Raw genomic sequence first — 16,050 nt, forward strand, 5'->3', positions numbered from 1 at the left:
TATGTGTCAATGTGTGTGTGTGTACACACGCAGTTCTTTGCACTGTGATCTCATATGTGACCACCACCACAATCAGAATACAGAACTGTTACATCACCAAAAAAGGCATTCCTCAGTGCCGTCCTTATAAAGTTGCACCAACCCTCAACTGTGTCCCTGTCCACTGGCAACCACTAGGTGGTCTCCTACTTAGATTTGATCTTAACTATCCTATTTGGCCCACCACACTGGCTTGGTCTTGACAGAAAATCTCAGCTAGACTGCTTAACATCCAGATGAATTAAACCTTATGGAAAAATCAAAGTGAGACAGGGTAACCTTCTAGAAAACTGAAGGAGGTAACTCATTTACTTTGTTGGTCTTTTCTTTTTTTCTAGTGCATACATTTTGGTTGCTCTTTTCTGTAAGTGCAGAAGGTAAGCTCTTCAAAGAAAATGTAAAAGGAAAAGGTCAATTTATAGAAAAATATAACAGTACAATTTCATTTAAATTACAAACAAATATATTCCTCAATACTTTAGCAAAACACCAATCTTAAGGATGATAACAAACATTATTCTGGTAACTTAACAAGAGTTTCATAACGTCATTATTCTCCCAATTGGTAGAAGAAACTTCAAATTCTGATCTGACCCTCAAGTCATTCTTATCAAAATCACTTCTTACCATTTTCAAATAACTACATAAGAAGTTCCTAAGGGATGTTTCAGCATTCGTAAACCAAAAAACCAGCTTGAAACATCTGGATATTTGTAATTAAGTTTGTAGTTTTAAAAGTGTTTTCACTCAACTGTTTGGCAAGCTTACATTTCTAAAGTATAATTATTCTTATATAATATTTACATGGTGGTTATATGGTTACTATGTATATGTACAATAATAATATAGAACACATTTATGTTAATGTTATATAACACGTATTTAAATATGACTATTATGTTATATTATTATGTAGTACTAAGGTGTATATTTTATACATAATACAAATATGTAACACAAGTCATTATTGTATACAGTACAAGTATATATAGTGCTATGTGTAGCACTTACTATATATTTATACATTTTATATGTAATATGAGCCATTCGCAGCACACGAATTTGAGAACATTGCTGTATATTTGCATTTTGCATTTGATATGTGAAAGGATAGTCAGGTAATCAGTTTTGCAAAGTGACACCAATGGCATTTGACAGGGGAACAGACCTTGCATTTTCCACAGGGTGCTGAGCACCTGAGTGTGTAATTAGTATGCGTTCATTCAGCTTTTTGACTGGCTCTGTTAGGGCCACATCTTACTGCTTTCTGGATTCAAATAATGTCCAATCACAGTGTCTATTAGGTATGTAATGAATGGGCAAGTTGGATAAATGGTGGTTAAACTATTCCTACTGAAATGAAAAACAAAATTCAGTCTAAAGATTGGCAGGGTGCTTTCTCCTGTAAAAGCCTTGAGGTTTCCAGTGCAATGTGAAGGGGGTAGTGACCCATTTCTTCGTCACTTGTCACTGTCCTTGGTGCTGACCATAGCTCATTCTGCCGGTCCCAACACTAACGCCTAGCAAAGGTATTTTATTTGGGCCCATTTTCTAATAGAAACTGTTGTTCCTTGCAACTGTTCTGCACTTGTAACCACGAATTATGTACATCATTGAGGCTAAATATTTAATTCAGTCTGACTACACTAGAAAGTGCTTTCTTACTTCTTTTCCAGCATTTCATTTTAAGAATATTCAAACAGACAGATACCCATACAACTACCACTTACATTCGATTTTTACTGTTTTTTTTTTTTTTTTTTTTTTTTTTACTATATTTGGCTCACCACATGTCTATCTATCTATCAACCCCTCTATCCGTCTATCAGTCTATCCTAATTTTTACACATTACAAGCTGTTGGCATCATTACACATTATGCCTAAACCCTTCAGCATATGTTTTATAAATTGGAGTTCAATATTTTTAATAGTTATTTTTATTAGAACGCCTTGTTTATAAAAGCCATTCCCCCCATAGTTTGACATTCAGCTATGAGTATTACAGGTAAAATTTAACACTTTTGGTGATGCATATTGTTTGGTTGAGATATCTGGGTGTAATTTCAGACAAAGTAAGTTGAGATCACCCCAAATGCACAGTCGTGGGCATGTTCCTTGCCTTCCTGAGAGGGAACTCTATAACACTCCTTCCCAGGAGTCTCCTTGCAGGGTCAGCCAGTATAAGGCTGTTCTGGTGTCATTGCAAGGGGCCACAGCTCCCCTCTCTACCTGAATCAGGGCAGGGTCCCAGTGGGACCCAGGGACCTTCTAGAAGAAGTTACAGCCCTACTCCCTGCCCCAAACATGACTTTCCTACACTGAGAAAAGGGCTTTGGGGAAAACTACCCTCTAGCCTGCATGGAGCTCATGCATCTTTAGATCTAAGTGATGCGTCCCCATGTGCTTCTTCCTCTGGCATTAGCGCTCCAAGTTTTCCTATTACTCATTTCCTATATGGGCTCCCTAGAGCACTTTCTTTAAAATGGGTGATCTATTAATTTGAGATTATGGTGTACAAATAAAAACTGTGTGATTCCTGTGGTCTGTAACAGAAACTGGCCTTCTGGTGAGCCACATTTTGGATTACCAAAGGGGCCCATCTCCCAAGGACACACAGGTCCCCAGACTGGATGTCTAGAATTTTCTCAGACTTAATACAAAGGTTTACTATGTTCTATAGCTTCCTCTTTTTCTAACAGAAAATGAAACAGGTCATTTAATAAAGTTCTTGGCCAATACCTCTATATATTGGTTTTGAGTTACTTCTTTTTATGGGACACATCAAAAAGAGCCTAGAGATTATTTTGTATGAAAAGATTAATAACAGCAATGCTGTAGAGGACACATTAAGCACTAAAATATGCCAAACCCTATCTAAGTGCCTTAATTATATTAACTTATTGAATCCTTTCAGCAACCCTATGGACTGGGAACACTTACCATCAATATCTTACAGCTGTGGAAACCGAGGCCAACCTAAGAAGAGTAATTTGTTCATCCAGAGGCACACACTGAGGGAGAGGCCAAGCTGGGGTTTTAAACTGGGTCACTTGCTCCAGTTTAATGCACTGTCCTGCCTCCAAATCTAGGTCATAAGGAAGACACCTTTCCCAAGAGAAGAGGCTTTAAGTGCATCCTTCTAAAGTGGATCATTCTATCATTTTTCTGAGCAGTCGACTAATCCCATTCTCAGCTAGCTTTAATGGAACAGAGTCTGACTCTGTTCTTGATGTTTCACCATTGACTTCTCTGTAAGCCTCACCCTCCCTTTCCTTTCCTGCTCCACGTCTTAACAAGCCCTTAAGAAGTCCTGCACCGTGGCCTCCTCCACTAGCTCTGGTGGGGAATTGAAACCTCCTTTTCCCTATTCCCGCCTGTGAGTCATTAGATGGGCCATTCGTTTGGTTTCCTCCATGCCAGCCTGGACCTGAATGTGCTGCCCAGATGTCCCAGGAGTAGCTTCTGTGACCCAGAAGCTTCCTCTCCAATTCTCTCTTGGTGTGTAAAGTGTCAGAAGCCTCAACATCCCAGCCAAATTTATTTTAGGGGGAAATCACACCAATTCTGCCAAATTCCCACAGAACACTTTTAAAATCTTGGTTGGGCCCAATGTTTAGGTCTTTATTATTCACATCATCTCTTACAATTATACAAAATAGAATTAATTAAGATGCATTAAGGTAACGACATAGAATTTTACTCTCCCAAAACTGCTATTACAATTTTCTCCAAACTGCTTTTTATGAATCTATTGTTTCAAATCACATGTTCCTATGAATCTCCTGATCTCTTTATGGCCTCTTTATCTTCTGACTGCCACAGTATCCCTGGTGCAGAGGCAAGGGTCACTGAGTAATCAGGGCTTGCCTTGATCTACACAGGTGTCCCTGCCACTAGAAGGCCGAAGTTCATATGTTGAAGGACTTGCGGGTGGGGAAGACCTGCAAATGTCTTTATGCTCAAGGGACTCTGCAGTGCACAGAGAAAAACACTGGTTTCTATCACAAATTGCAAGAAGTATGTTGTGGGTAATCTCTAATCTCATAAAATTCCTGTATCTGCAATTTCATTAAGGGGACTGTTTCTCTCCAACCTGAAACTCTCCTAGAACGACAGCCTCATCTATACAATTGCCTACACCTCATTTATATTTGGATCTTGAGACAAAGATTGGGGATCGTCCCTCAAAATTTCAATGAGATAGACCCCCAAGTTGTAACTGGGCAGAGGGCCACTCCCTCAGAGAACACATATCCAGCCTCCCTTGCAGGTGCCTGTGGCCTTGTGACTGCATGTGGCTGATGAGGTCCAAGCAGGTATGGTAGGCTTGCCCTCTGCTCCCCTTTCCTCTCCCATGGCTCAAAAACATGTGTAGGAGGAGAACCTAACCCCCAGGAAGACAGGGTGGTGGGACAGCAAAAATGGAGGAAACTGGTTCCCAGATTACCCAATGGAACACAGTGCCTGCCTGCATCTCCAAAGCCCAGGGCCACCCGGGCTGCCTCTGCACTATGAATGGTGTTCCATAGGCAGAAATCACTCAAAACTCTTGCTCTTTTGGGCTGCCTGTCTTAATAGTATCTACATCCATCCAGTGGCTCAAGCCAAAAACTGCAACAATCGTCTTTCCCTCATTGCTCACATTTGGCCAAATTCCATACTGTATCTGTGTCACCATTATCTCACATCTTATGGCTTCAGTGGCTTTCCAAAATTATCTCCCTGCCTCTCCTTCCACCCTCCATCCCAAATCAACCCTCCACTTAGCATTCAGAGTAATCTTGCTTAAAAATCTGAATGCAGTTGCCATTCGTCCCTGTAAAATCCTCGGATAACAGCATTTTACTTTAAATGAATCCAAATACCTTACCCTAGTTTATATTGGTGTGAATTTTTTTATATACTGAAGATATGTAAAGAGATGATTAATTATAACTAATTGGGTTATAAATCAATATCCAAATGACCAAGGAGGACAAACTTTACAAATTAGTTTTCCTTAAGCCTTTAAGTTCCAGTTGTAGAGCTGTTTATATTATCAACACAGCTAACAAAATAAAAACAATCATCTTCTGATAACTATTATTTTGTTAATATTAGACTAGCTCAAGCCTTAGCCTGACTAAACTTCCTTAAGTTATTTATATCATTTGTAAATTTATCTAATTAAATTTCCTTGGAAGTGTTAGCTACATTTATACAATTAACGGTCTGTATTAACTAAATATTTCCAGTAACTGACTGGGCGAGTGTAAGATCACAGTAACTTTCCAAGCATTGACAATTATGTGCCTAATACTGAGAGCAGAAAACTATGGCCCCCAAGTCATACCCACCTGCTGTCTGTGTTTATAGATAAAGTTTTATTGGAACACCAGCACACTCAATTGTTTACATGTTCTCTACGACTGCTTTTGTGTTACAATGCAGAGTTGAGTAGTTACAACAGAAACCACATAACCAAAAAGTGTTTAATGTCTGACCCTTGAGAGAAAAAGATTGCTAACCTCTGATCTAAGATTTTTTTTAAATATATGTATATAACAAATCTCAAATTGTTCTAATTATCATATTACTTCATACAAACTAAAATCCCATCTCTATTAAAAATACAAAAAAAAATAGCCAGGTGTGGTGGTGGGTACCTGTAATCCCAGCTACTCAGGAGGCTGAGGCAGGAGAATTGCTTGAACTGTGGAAACGAAGGTTGCAGTGAGCCAAGAGTGTGACATTGCACTCCAGCCAGGGCAACGAGAGCCAGATTCCACTTCAAAAAAAAAAAAAGAAAAGAAAAGAAAATCTTCAAACATACAGAAAAGTTAAAGAATTATACAGTGCCTACCCCACTGTCTCTAAAACTTTCTATCTTGCTATAATTGTTTTATTGCATTTCTAGCCATCCATCTACTTTTTAATCTGCCCACCAGCTCATCTCTTGCTTGTTTTCCTTGGATGTATTTCAAAGTTACATATCAGTACATTTCACTACTAACAAACCAGGCCCCACCCCTCTAAGCTACCCGCTTTACTTGGAATTCTTTTTCTAGATCCATATTTGCATGGCCAGTTCCTTCCCACTATTTAGGTCTCAGCTGTAATGTCAGCCTTCAGAGAGGACTAGTCCAACCTTGCAATCAAAAGAAGCATTCTGGTTTTGCTGCTGACCATTTTTCTCTTTCCCCTTGGATTCTGTATTTTGTTGTTTCACAGTTTTCTTTCCTTCTTATGCCTTGCAGTGAGGCTGTGTCTTTTTCGCTGTTGCAGCTCCAGAACAAGGCTGGGGCAGAATGAGTAGACAGGGCACACTCCACGAATGAGTGAAGGAGTGAATGAATTAATTAATTAATGAGTTGGTGATTTGCTTTTATTTGATAGAGCAATGGTCTAACATTGACTAGAGCTAACATTTCTCAGGTAAACAAAACAAAGGCTAACCTAAATAACCCATCTAAATTTCAGATCCGGATAAACTATGTCTATTTAATGGCCCCGCAATTTAGGAAAAATCTCCACATTGGTAATATGATGGTCTCCTTGCCTGAACTGCTCCTTGCAAGGGATTTCATATCTCTAAGACTGCTGTCACAGGCCAGGTGGCTTCAGTCATCATTGTCTGGGCTCCACTTGCTTGTTTGGTTTGTTTTGAAGACATTCTTTGTCCATGTGGGTAAAGGGCTTTGAAATGGAAATGAAGGTGGACCTGGTAACATTAGCCCTGGGACATTCTATGCCAACCACTGAAACCTGAATGATAAGCCATGCCAATCAAAACACTATCCAGACCTGCCAAAGAAACATTAATAGGATAGACACAGCAGAGATGTGTACAAGCCGTATGTCTGCTGTCCCAGAGCCTGCTAGTTTTTGTGCAAAAGAGAAATCAGAATTTTAAAAATTCAAGCAAGTGTGTATACTAGAACTGGAAAATAAATAGGGGTTACAAAAGAGGGAGCTGCAAGGCATGTGAGTGCATTTTTTTTAAAAAGAAATCTGAACTCACATCTTCCAAAAGAATCTCAAATCCTAAAACTAATGGAATTTGAAAGTTGTAGCTGTATTTCTTATTTCTAATTCCCATTATGACATCTTCAGGATATAATGGCCAGCTGTATCCAGCACTCACATTGGTGAGCTAATGCTTCTGCTATTTAAGACGTTAATTAAGCATTAGCTGAGGGTAGATTGTCATCAGCTGCCTACTGAGGCTACTGAGGCTAATGACAGACATGGCGGAACATGTGAGCAAATGTGGGCCGTTATCTCAAGGGTGTCGTGTTGAATTGTGAGAGTAATTACAACTCCCTACTCCAAAAAATACAGCATCCAAAGACTCAGGAAATGGCCTCTTATTCATTAGTATCACAGCATCTCAGGGAAGAATCCAAACACGCCGTGAAGAATGTGAGCATCAAAGACAGAGAAAACCCTGACTATGGTATCCCCTGGATCACACAATTAAAGTAATAAGGCATTAAATTGTTTAATACCACACATTCTCACTTACAAGTGGGAGCTAAACCTTGGGTTCCCATCAACATAAAGATGGAAACAATAGGCCAGGCACCATGGCTCACACCTGTAATCCCAGAACCTTGGGAGGCTGAGGCGGGCAGATCACCTGAAGTCAGCAGTTCGAGATCAGCCTGGTCAACATGGTGAAACCCCGTCACTACCAAAAATACAAAAATTAGCCAGGTATGGTGGCAGGCACCTATAATCCCAGCTACTCGGGAGGCTGAGGCAGGAGAATCGCTTGAACCCGGGAGGTGGAGGTTGCAGTGAGTTGAGGTTGCACCATTGCATTCCAGCCTGTGTGACAAGAGCGAGACTTTGTCTCAAAAAAAGAAAAAAAAAAGATGGAAACAATAGACACTGAGGACTCCAAAAGGAGGGAGGGAGGCGGGAGGCAGTGGAGTGTAAGGACTGAAAAGCTTCCTGTTGGGCACCGTGTTCACTATCTGGGTGATGTGATCCACAGAAGCCCAAACCTCAGCATCATCTGATGTGGAATTTTTCCTGGCCCCTTCACCAGACTTGCAGAAGGGGCATCTCGTTTACTCAGCCTGCTGTACTCAGCCCCTTGTGGGAGGGAGCACATGAGTGAGCAAGTGCAGGATCCAGCCATTTGCTCCAGGTACTGACCCAAAACCAAGCTCCACGCAGGACCCACGGCCAGACCAGGCATGTTACCTCAAGGGGAATGCAGCAGCACCCAGGTGAGGGTGGCTGCAACCCCAAAGCCCCAGAGTGGGTGTTACAGTGCTCTTTTAGTTCCATTGTTAGCAGTCCAATGGATGGCAGTGTGTTAGCAGCTCAGTTGGCCCCTTGCTTCATCAAGTGAGGCAGCTCCCTCTGCTGGCAAGGGTGAAGGGCCTGTGTGACAGCCTTTCTGGGTACCTGCACTCAGCGGACCCCAAGCTCTTGTCCAGTGTCCAAGAAGAATGAGGTCATGTGGACAAGTGAAGGATTGTGAAAACAGAGAATTTTATTGAGTGATGAAAACAGCCCTCAGTGGAGAAGGGAATTGGAGAGGGGAGCTGGAGAGGGCACAGGAAGGGCAGGTCATCTTCCCTGAAGCCAGACTGTCTCTTCCACAAAGTCAAGCCATCTCCCCTTTCCACCAACTGAGTCCAAGGTCTTTATAGGCACAGGATGGGGAGTAAGTACTGATTGGCTAGTGAATATGCAAAAATGGTTAAAGTGAAGACACCACTCAAAGGTGGGCATGACAGTGTAGAAAACCAATTAGGAAAGGGTAGATATATATAAAATAGGTGAAGGGTGGGGATCAATCAGAGGAAAGTGCGCCCAACAGGAGGACAAGCTCTCAACCCAGTCAGAAGATTTAACTTATAGTTTAACTTTCAGGCTTTAAACTATCTTCAGCTTGGAGGTGGAGTTTCACTGGGTACCCACCCCATCTGCCTAGGCATTTGGCTGCCTTCTGTTGCTATCAATGCCATATACCTTTGTAACAAACCTGCATATGCACCTCTTGAATCTAAACAAACAAACAACAAACAAACAAAAAACCCACATATTTTCAAAAAGCATTTCATTTTTATCAACTAAAAGAAAACTATGACCAGATTATCACAGGCCTTTTGCCTATTACCAATGGGTCTATTACCAAACTCCTCTTATTAGGAAAATCTTCAGAGTGAAATGAAAAATCACAGGCTTATGTCAAGGATCTCTATGAGCCATACAAGAATTTACCATACAGGAAAACTTTATAAGTCTTTTAAAATGTATCTTATCTACGTCAATTCTCCAAACTTAAACATGAACCCCAAACATATATCGTCAGGCAGCAGAATGGAAAGCTGGCACTTTGCAGATAAAAATGAACATTGGAGTAAGATGTAGGTGTTGAGCTGGGGATCCTTGACCATCTTAAGCAGAAGGAATAGATGTCCAAGATTTCTCATCTTTTCTGTTCGCTAACATCTGTTCCTAACATGAGTAGGAACTCACCTTGGGGGTGCAACTGCAAGGAGGAGGAACACAGATATTTTTGTACCAAACCACAAGGGTTAGAACAGGCAGCCCCTAAATCAAGAACAGTAGCATTCAAGTATCAATTTGAATTGTTCATCCTCTTCCCCCAATTCATCATTCTCAGGCCTGACTGCAATCATGTGAATCAAATAAGAGGAGATTTTTTTGAGGGAGGAATGAAGAAGTCAGAATTTAACCAGGCCCACTTTTCCCTCCACGTCGCCGGGGCGTTTTGTTCCCATTCAGGTACAATCAGTTACCATGCCGAGTTTTACCGAGTGGAACCTGTGCTGCCTTCTCTACTCCCTGAGTTTCACGGAGGCTGGGAGGGGCTTCATTGTCCCCCTACCCTTAGCACTGTGCTCAGCGACCAGTAGATTATTGTTGACCCAATAAATATGAACAAACTGCTGATTTTGCAGTGAAGTTTTTACTGCTAGATGGTCTTGATTACAAGTAGCCCAGCTTCTTGGCATGTTGAACACAGAACTGGACAAAATGCACAACTGCAGCAATGAAAGAATGAAGCACAGATTTGTTGAAATGAAAGTACATCCCACGGAGTGGGAGCAGGCTTGAGTATGCAGCTCAAGAACCCTGGTTACAAAATCTCCTGGGGTTTAAGTACCCATTAGAGGTTTCCTGTTGGTTACACCCTATGCAAATGAAGGCTTGGCCTGTGACCAATTGGAGGCTGAAGTCGAGGCTCCCTGTCTCCAGACCGTATGCTTCTGCCTCAAAACGAGTTTGTACTACATGGACAAGGAATTTTAAAAGTACAGTCACAGCAACAAGAGAAGCAAAAATCTAGATGATCACTTAAAGAACATAAATGTGAGTATATTTGGAGTCTCCTGAGATCTGGTAAGAGGTATCAGATGCTCTGTGGATGGTAAAGAAGTCACTAGTATAGCATCTGACTGATATTCATTATTTCTCTGACGCCTAGAAATCAGGCCCCCACGTCCCCTAGAAGTTCTGTCTTCTGCCCAGAGACCTCGCATAACCAGCAGGGCCATCAAGCAGGCTGGAGGAAGGCAAGTAAATGGGCTGCCACAGGGAGTCATTCTCAAATGCAATTTTGAGCCTTAGGAAAACGTTAAGTCCTTATGATCAAGCATTGGATTTTTCATAAAGTCCGGGGAGCAGGGTTGAAAAGTCTGCCTTCTCTGAACTATTATGCCCACAGTCATGCCAATGACAACACAGTCAATCACCAAAGTCATCAATCCTGACCCAGCTCTTGCAGGGGTTGGGTGTGGGCACAGGGGATGGGGTGTACAGGGCACAGCTGCTGCTTCTAGCACAGGCTGGCTGCTGTAAGATTCAGAATCAGGCAAGTGTTCCACGCTACCCCACTTGGAATGCCTACAGCAAAGGTATTGTTCATATCCACAACTTATCAAATTGTCTTTCATTGTCCCACCCATCTCAGAGAGCCCGAAATGCACTGGACTCCCTCTGCTCCACTAACTCCACTGCACACAGTTCTTTTTAGGTTGCTTGTCTGTTTTCATAGAAAACAGCCCTAAATGTTGCAACAATGTTGCATGTATTAATAAATAGGTCACATGAGATTCAAGTGACACAGCCATCCTAACAGTTGGGATGAAAGCAAGCAGTGTTTAGAGAACATACATTAAAGAGAGCTGCTTTAACACAAATGGTTTGCAGCAGGGCAAATCGTATCAGCTGCCTCTAACGAAAAAGTGCACAGCTGACCAACTTTGCTTCAAGCAGCAGGTCTGTGTTTGTTGTTTCAATCTGGAAGCTGGTGGATTCTTAGAAAGGAAAAAAAGAAAATTCCCCTCCCTATGTTTTGTATACTGTGCAGAATTTTTGAAATTGTTTATTAAGCCTTTCTCAGTGCCTGTAGAAGGCATCTCAAGGCATCCAGACACAGCCCCAGACCTTGCATGTGATTTTTCCAGCTTCCAGACCTTTGACTTGTTATTCCCTTTTGCTCAGATATATTCTCCAGATCTTTACAGAGCTCCCTCTTTCTCAAAATTCAGGACTTTCGGCCTATTTCGTCTACTCAAAGAGACCATTCCTGGTCTCTCGAAATAAAACAGCCCTCAACCACTCATCCATCCAGTTACTCTGTTAGGTTTTCTTCAGAGCACTTGTTCACTATTGTGGCTACTTATGTCTTTGTCTTTTTTCTCCGTGGACAGAAATGCCACTGCTGTGAGGGAAGGAGGTGTCTGTCCTGCTCCCTTTGATTCCTGTGTGCCTGGCATAGAAGGGAATTCTCCACAGGTGTTTCAGAAAGATGGGGAAAGGATGCCTCTGCTCCACATCCTCATGGCCCAGAGACACTTTCAGGACGAAGACTTTGCATGTTTCCCTGAGCCCCGCCCTTTCTTCCTCAGTGTCCACACTGCCCTCACATGCGGGGCTCCCTGTTTTTGCTTGTTTCTGGGGGAAAATTAAGGTCTAATTTCGGGTAAACTAATGGCAAAAGGAAGGTTAATAGTGTGACAAGCAATGCAAATCGTCTGATTTATTTTTCAAACCCCCCTCGCACCACAGATGCTCTGAAAAGCCATTTACACATGTAAGGGTCCCATAGAGTTTCACTGAAATTAAAATGACAAAGGGATTTAGGAAGCGCAGATTCCTCTTTCACTTTGCTTTATTCTTCTAAAACCTTAAAACAAATGGAAGAATTCAAGCGTTAATCACCCAATAACTGTTCCTCGAGTGATGAGTTCATGGGAGAACATCTGAAGTAGTTTTTTTGCTTCAAGACCAAACTTAATTTCTAGGATGAACGGTCAAGAAAGGGAACCCACAGAATCCGTAAAAACTGAGTCCTGTTTCCAGTTTGTTCCTCAACAGGTGAACATTTGCACCATTAGTAAAATTAAACAGACATCAAGCCACCAAGGGGGATCTTGGTTTTCATCACCCTAAAACATAATGGGATTGACCCTAAAGTCTCCTGAATCCATCTCTAAAAGTAGCTTTATATTGCCATATTAATTAATGCTTCTTATTTTTACTTTCTTTAATTTCTCCTTTGCAATCTCATAAATGAGCATTTGCTTTAGGTGTTAGGAAACCTAAAACAGCAAGGGAAGATGGTTTTGTTTCTCTGTTCTAACCCGGGCAGAAACCAACCTTCCTCTGACTTCTAAGGACTCTGCTCCTCTTCCAAGTTGAATAACCCAGTACACTAGGACTTTCTGCCACCAACATTGTGTGTTTGGCTTATAAGTCATGTTTTTCATTGTTATTGTTAATTTTTATTTTTGAATAATTGTATATTTGCAGAAAAGGTGCAAAGATAGTACAGAGTTCCCACAGTGATGAAAACTATTTGGAACTAGATAGAGGTGATGGTTGCCCAACGTTCTCAATGTACTCTATGACGCTGCATTGTACACTTTCAAATGATTACTGCTTTTAACATACTTGTTTTGTGTCAACTGCCTTCCTAAATTTATACTCACTAAAAATAGGTTTTCAGCTGCCAATCCATTATCTACAGCCAAACCATTGTCTTCCTATAATGCTAAGTTTTCTTTTCACATTCAGATCTTTTTTTTTTTTTTCCTCCTTGCATTACACTGGTTGGAACTCCAGGATGCCAATAAATAATATCAGTGATGGTGGACTTTCTTTTATTTTTTAACATTTAAAGGGGCATTCTTCTATTGTTTCTGCCACATGGTTCCACAAAGACATTTTTGGAGGTAAATGTTGTCGTTGAATTATTTCCTTCCTTAGTTATTGATCTGTTTTCTTCCATCCTGAATTGGACACTGTTCTCTGTTCTGCTTCTGCCTTCTTTTCACATTCCACTTCACGCTTTGGGGAACAGAAGCAGCCCAGCCTCAGAGTCCTTCACACTCTCAAGGATGCTCTTAACTCCAACTGCAAACATCTGCCCTCAGGCCACTGCTCCAGCCTCCCTCCTACAGCACCGCCAGCCAGGGGACGCTCACTGCCGTGCGGTGCTGAGCTTTACTGATGCTACCCCAATGGATTCCTCCCCTTCCACCCACTCCCTGTCTTGGAGACCACTGCAAGTGCACAGTCTTGTTGACGTTTGGGTTGAGGTAATGGTCCCGAAGTGCATGCTTTACGCTATAGGTTTCAAGGCACTATTGAAAGTTTTAAAACGCACAAATGAATGAGAAAAGTGGTAGTTGGGAAGAATACATTTTCAGTGGCAAGCAGGAGGGTATGTAGAAGAGGTGCCAGCACAAATGCCGAGGGCTGTGTGGAGAAGATAGAGGAGGATTATGACCTCTGCCCTGATGTAGCTCATAATCTTTATTGGCAGGCAGAACTAGAGCATATAAAATCATTTCTGCTGTTCTCTGAAATTAGCTGGACACTGTTACTGTCTAATAGGGGCTCACTTAATCATATAACCAAAAAAATTAGAGCAATACCTCAGTAAGTTAGTGGAATGAATGGACAAGAATATTCATGTGAATTAGTAAATGCAAGATACTGAGCAATGTGACCTTACTGAAAACTTGAATCCTTATCACGGATACCAAATGAAATTGAAAAACAAAAACAAAAACAAAAATCAGGGGAAAAAAGACAATAAGGCCTTAGGAGAAGGTTGCCACTCCATTATGGAGTATTGGCCCTTTTACAGACCCACATCTTTGCCAGTGATCTCCCTATGCATGTAGCGGTTTAAGAGGAAGGAATAGGAAGCAGTTTGAATTTAAGGATATAACATGAAAACAAAGGGTGGATCCACAGAAGCGCCCAAGTTAGACAGTGCTCAGCTGGCAGTGTTGCTGTCAGGAGGCAAAGATCAGCAGGAGAGCCACCGTCATGCCCACAAAGCCTGCAGAGCGGCCTGAGTTTGTGAATCAACGCTCCGTGTGTGTGTAGATCAGCTTTGCCTTGTCTGCTACCTGGTTCAGTCTGCATTTTACCTACTGGCTTCCACTTTTTAATTTTTCTCGATGTTAAATTATTTATTGTTTAAAGTTCTTCATATTTGCCTGGAAGGGGCCATAAATTACTCCTGTTCCTTTTCCCCTACTCTATTTTTTTGACTAGCATTTTCTTTTACTGCAATTACCCTAAGGTATTAAATGGATATATTATTTCCTTACAAGAAACTAAAGAAGAAAGCAACATAAGAAGAGAAAAGCAGCGTGTGCTTTCATGAAATAAAAGAATGCCAAAAACAGAGAAATATAGACCAAATTTGTCAGCACTGTTTACACAAGAGATTGCCTCATATTTTAATGAAAATCCTTTTTTATAAAGGAAATTACTAGGTCAGGACTATTTCCCCAAATATGCAGAAAATGCACTCAGTGGAGCTGCCTATATAATATTATAATGGATGCTTCTTGGGTGCAGTCTAGGGTTGTTACAAAAATAGGGCATGGTGTTTAAAACAAGACTGGTTAACAGTAAGCACGCACACCCCCCACACACACACACACGCACACGCACACACACACACGCACACACCACACACACACGCGCACACACACGCACACACACACACGCGCGCACACACACACACGCCTCTGAAAACAATATAAAGAGGAGTGAAAGATTGTGACCTTCCCCCTTCTGGGAAGAGAAGGCTTTTGTCAGAATTCTCCCTGTGGGCTCTCTGTGGACGTGCCATTCTCCCTGCTTAACAAGGAGAGACCACCTCAGAATTGAATCGGAAAAATGCCCCCTACAGAAGGTGTGTTTCCCAGTGAGCGAACTGTTTTGAAGGGAAAAGGGTATTATTTCCTTCTGTAATCAGATATGCAGCCTCTGAGAAAGGTAAATGTTGCTGGCAAAGCACTTTGAGCCTCAGATGGTGAAGCCCCTTGTTCTATGAAGCTGCCAAGTCATCCCACACAGGATGCTGTCCTGAAGATTCAGGGGTGTCTCCTTCAGGAGAAATTGTACCCTTTGGGGCCTACTCAAACCTTTCAGGTTTCTTTAAGAGTCCAAGCAAAATTTTAAAAACGAATGGGTTGATGTGTCAGTATTAATCCAAAGTTTTAAAATTTTACAAGCTACAAGAAGTTTGGAAGAAAGCCATGGTAAGTGGAAAAAGAACCCAGGAAAGGCTCTTCCGACAGACACTAAGGGTGTCCCTGGACAGAGACATAGGAAAAAAGGAACAAAAGAAAATTCACCAAGACTGTGACATATGAATCACTGTTATCTCTGGGTTATCAGATTGTAATCAATTCTGAGGCTGCTTGAATCCTTTTGTAATCATCAGCAAGGGGTTTGTATTAATTTATCACAAGGGGGGAATCAAAAACGAGCTACAGATGTTCGGTTTTAGACATGGCAAGGTTTTTTCCCTCCTTTCCAGATCACCCACAGGAAAAGCATTTTCAGTTGAGAGTTAGGAGCAGTCAGTGACTGGGGCTTTCTCCCATGTTTGAGATGGAAGGTGTGACCTCTCCAGGGGAGCTGTACGTGGCCCAGCGGTGCCCTCTGCTGATAACTGGGTCGTGGCTTACTTAATTCATACATTCTTTCACTCCGTCACTAATTTGACACAA

The 16,050-nt window shown here is 41.6% G+C and overlaps 1 long non-coding RNA gene across 3 annotated transcripts in view; it reads right to left on the minus strand.

The window, feature by feature from the left end:
* LOC105489469 (uncharacterized) overlaps nucleotides 1–16,050 on the minus strand; it is a 349,939-nt gene that overhangs the window by 152,557 nt on the left and 181,332 nt on the right. The gene's annotated exons all lie outside the window — the stretch shown is intronic.

This window comes from Macaca nemestrina, chromosome 6 (assembly GCF_043159975.1).
Source record: "Macaca nemestrina isolate mMacNem1 chromosome 6, mMacNem.hap1, whole genome shotgun sequence".
Classification (NCBI taxonomy): domain Eukaryota; kingdom Metazoa; phylum Chordata; class Mammalia; order Primates; family Cercopithecidae; genus Macaca; species Macaca nemestrina.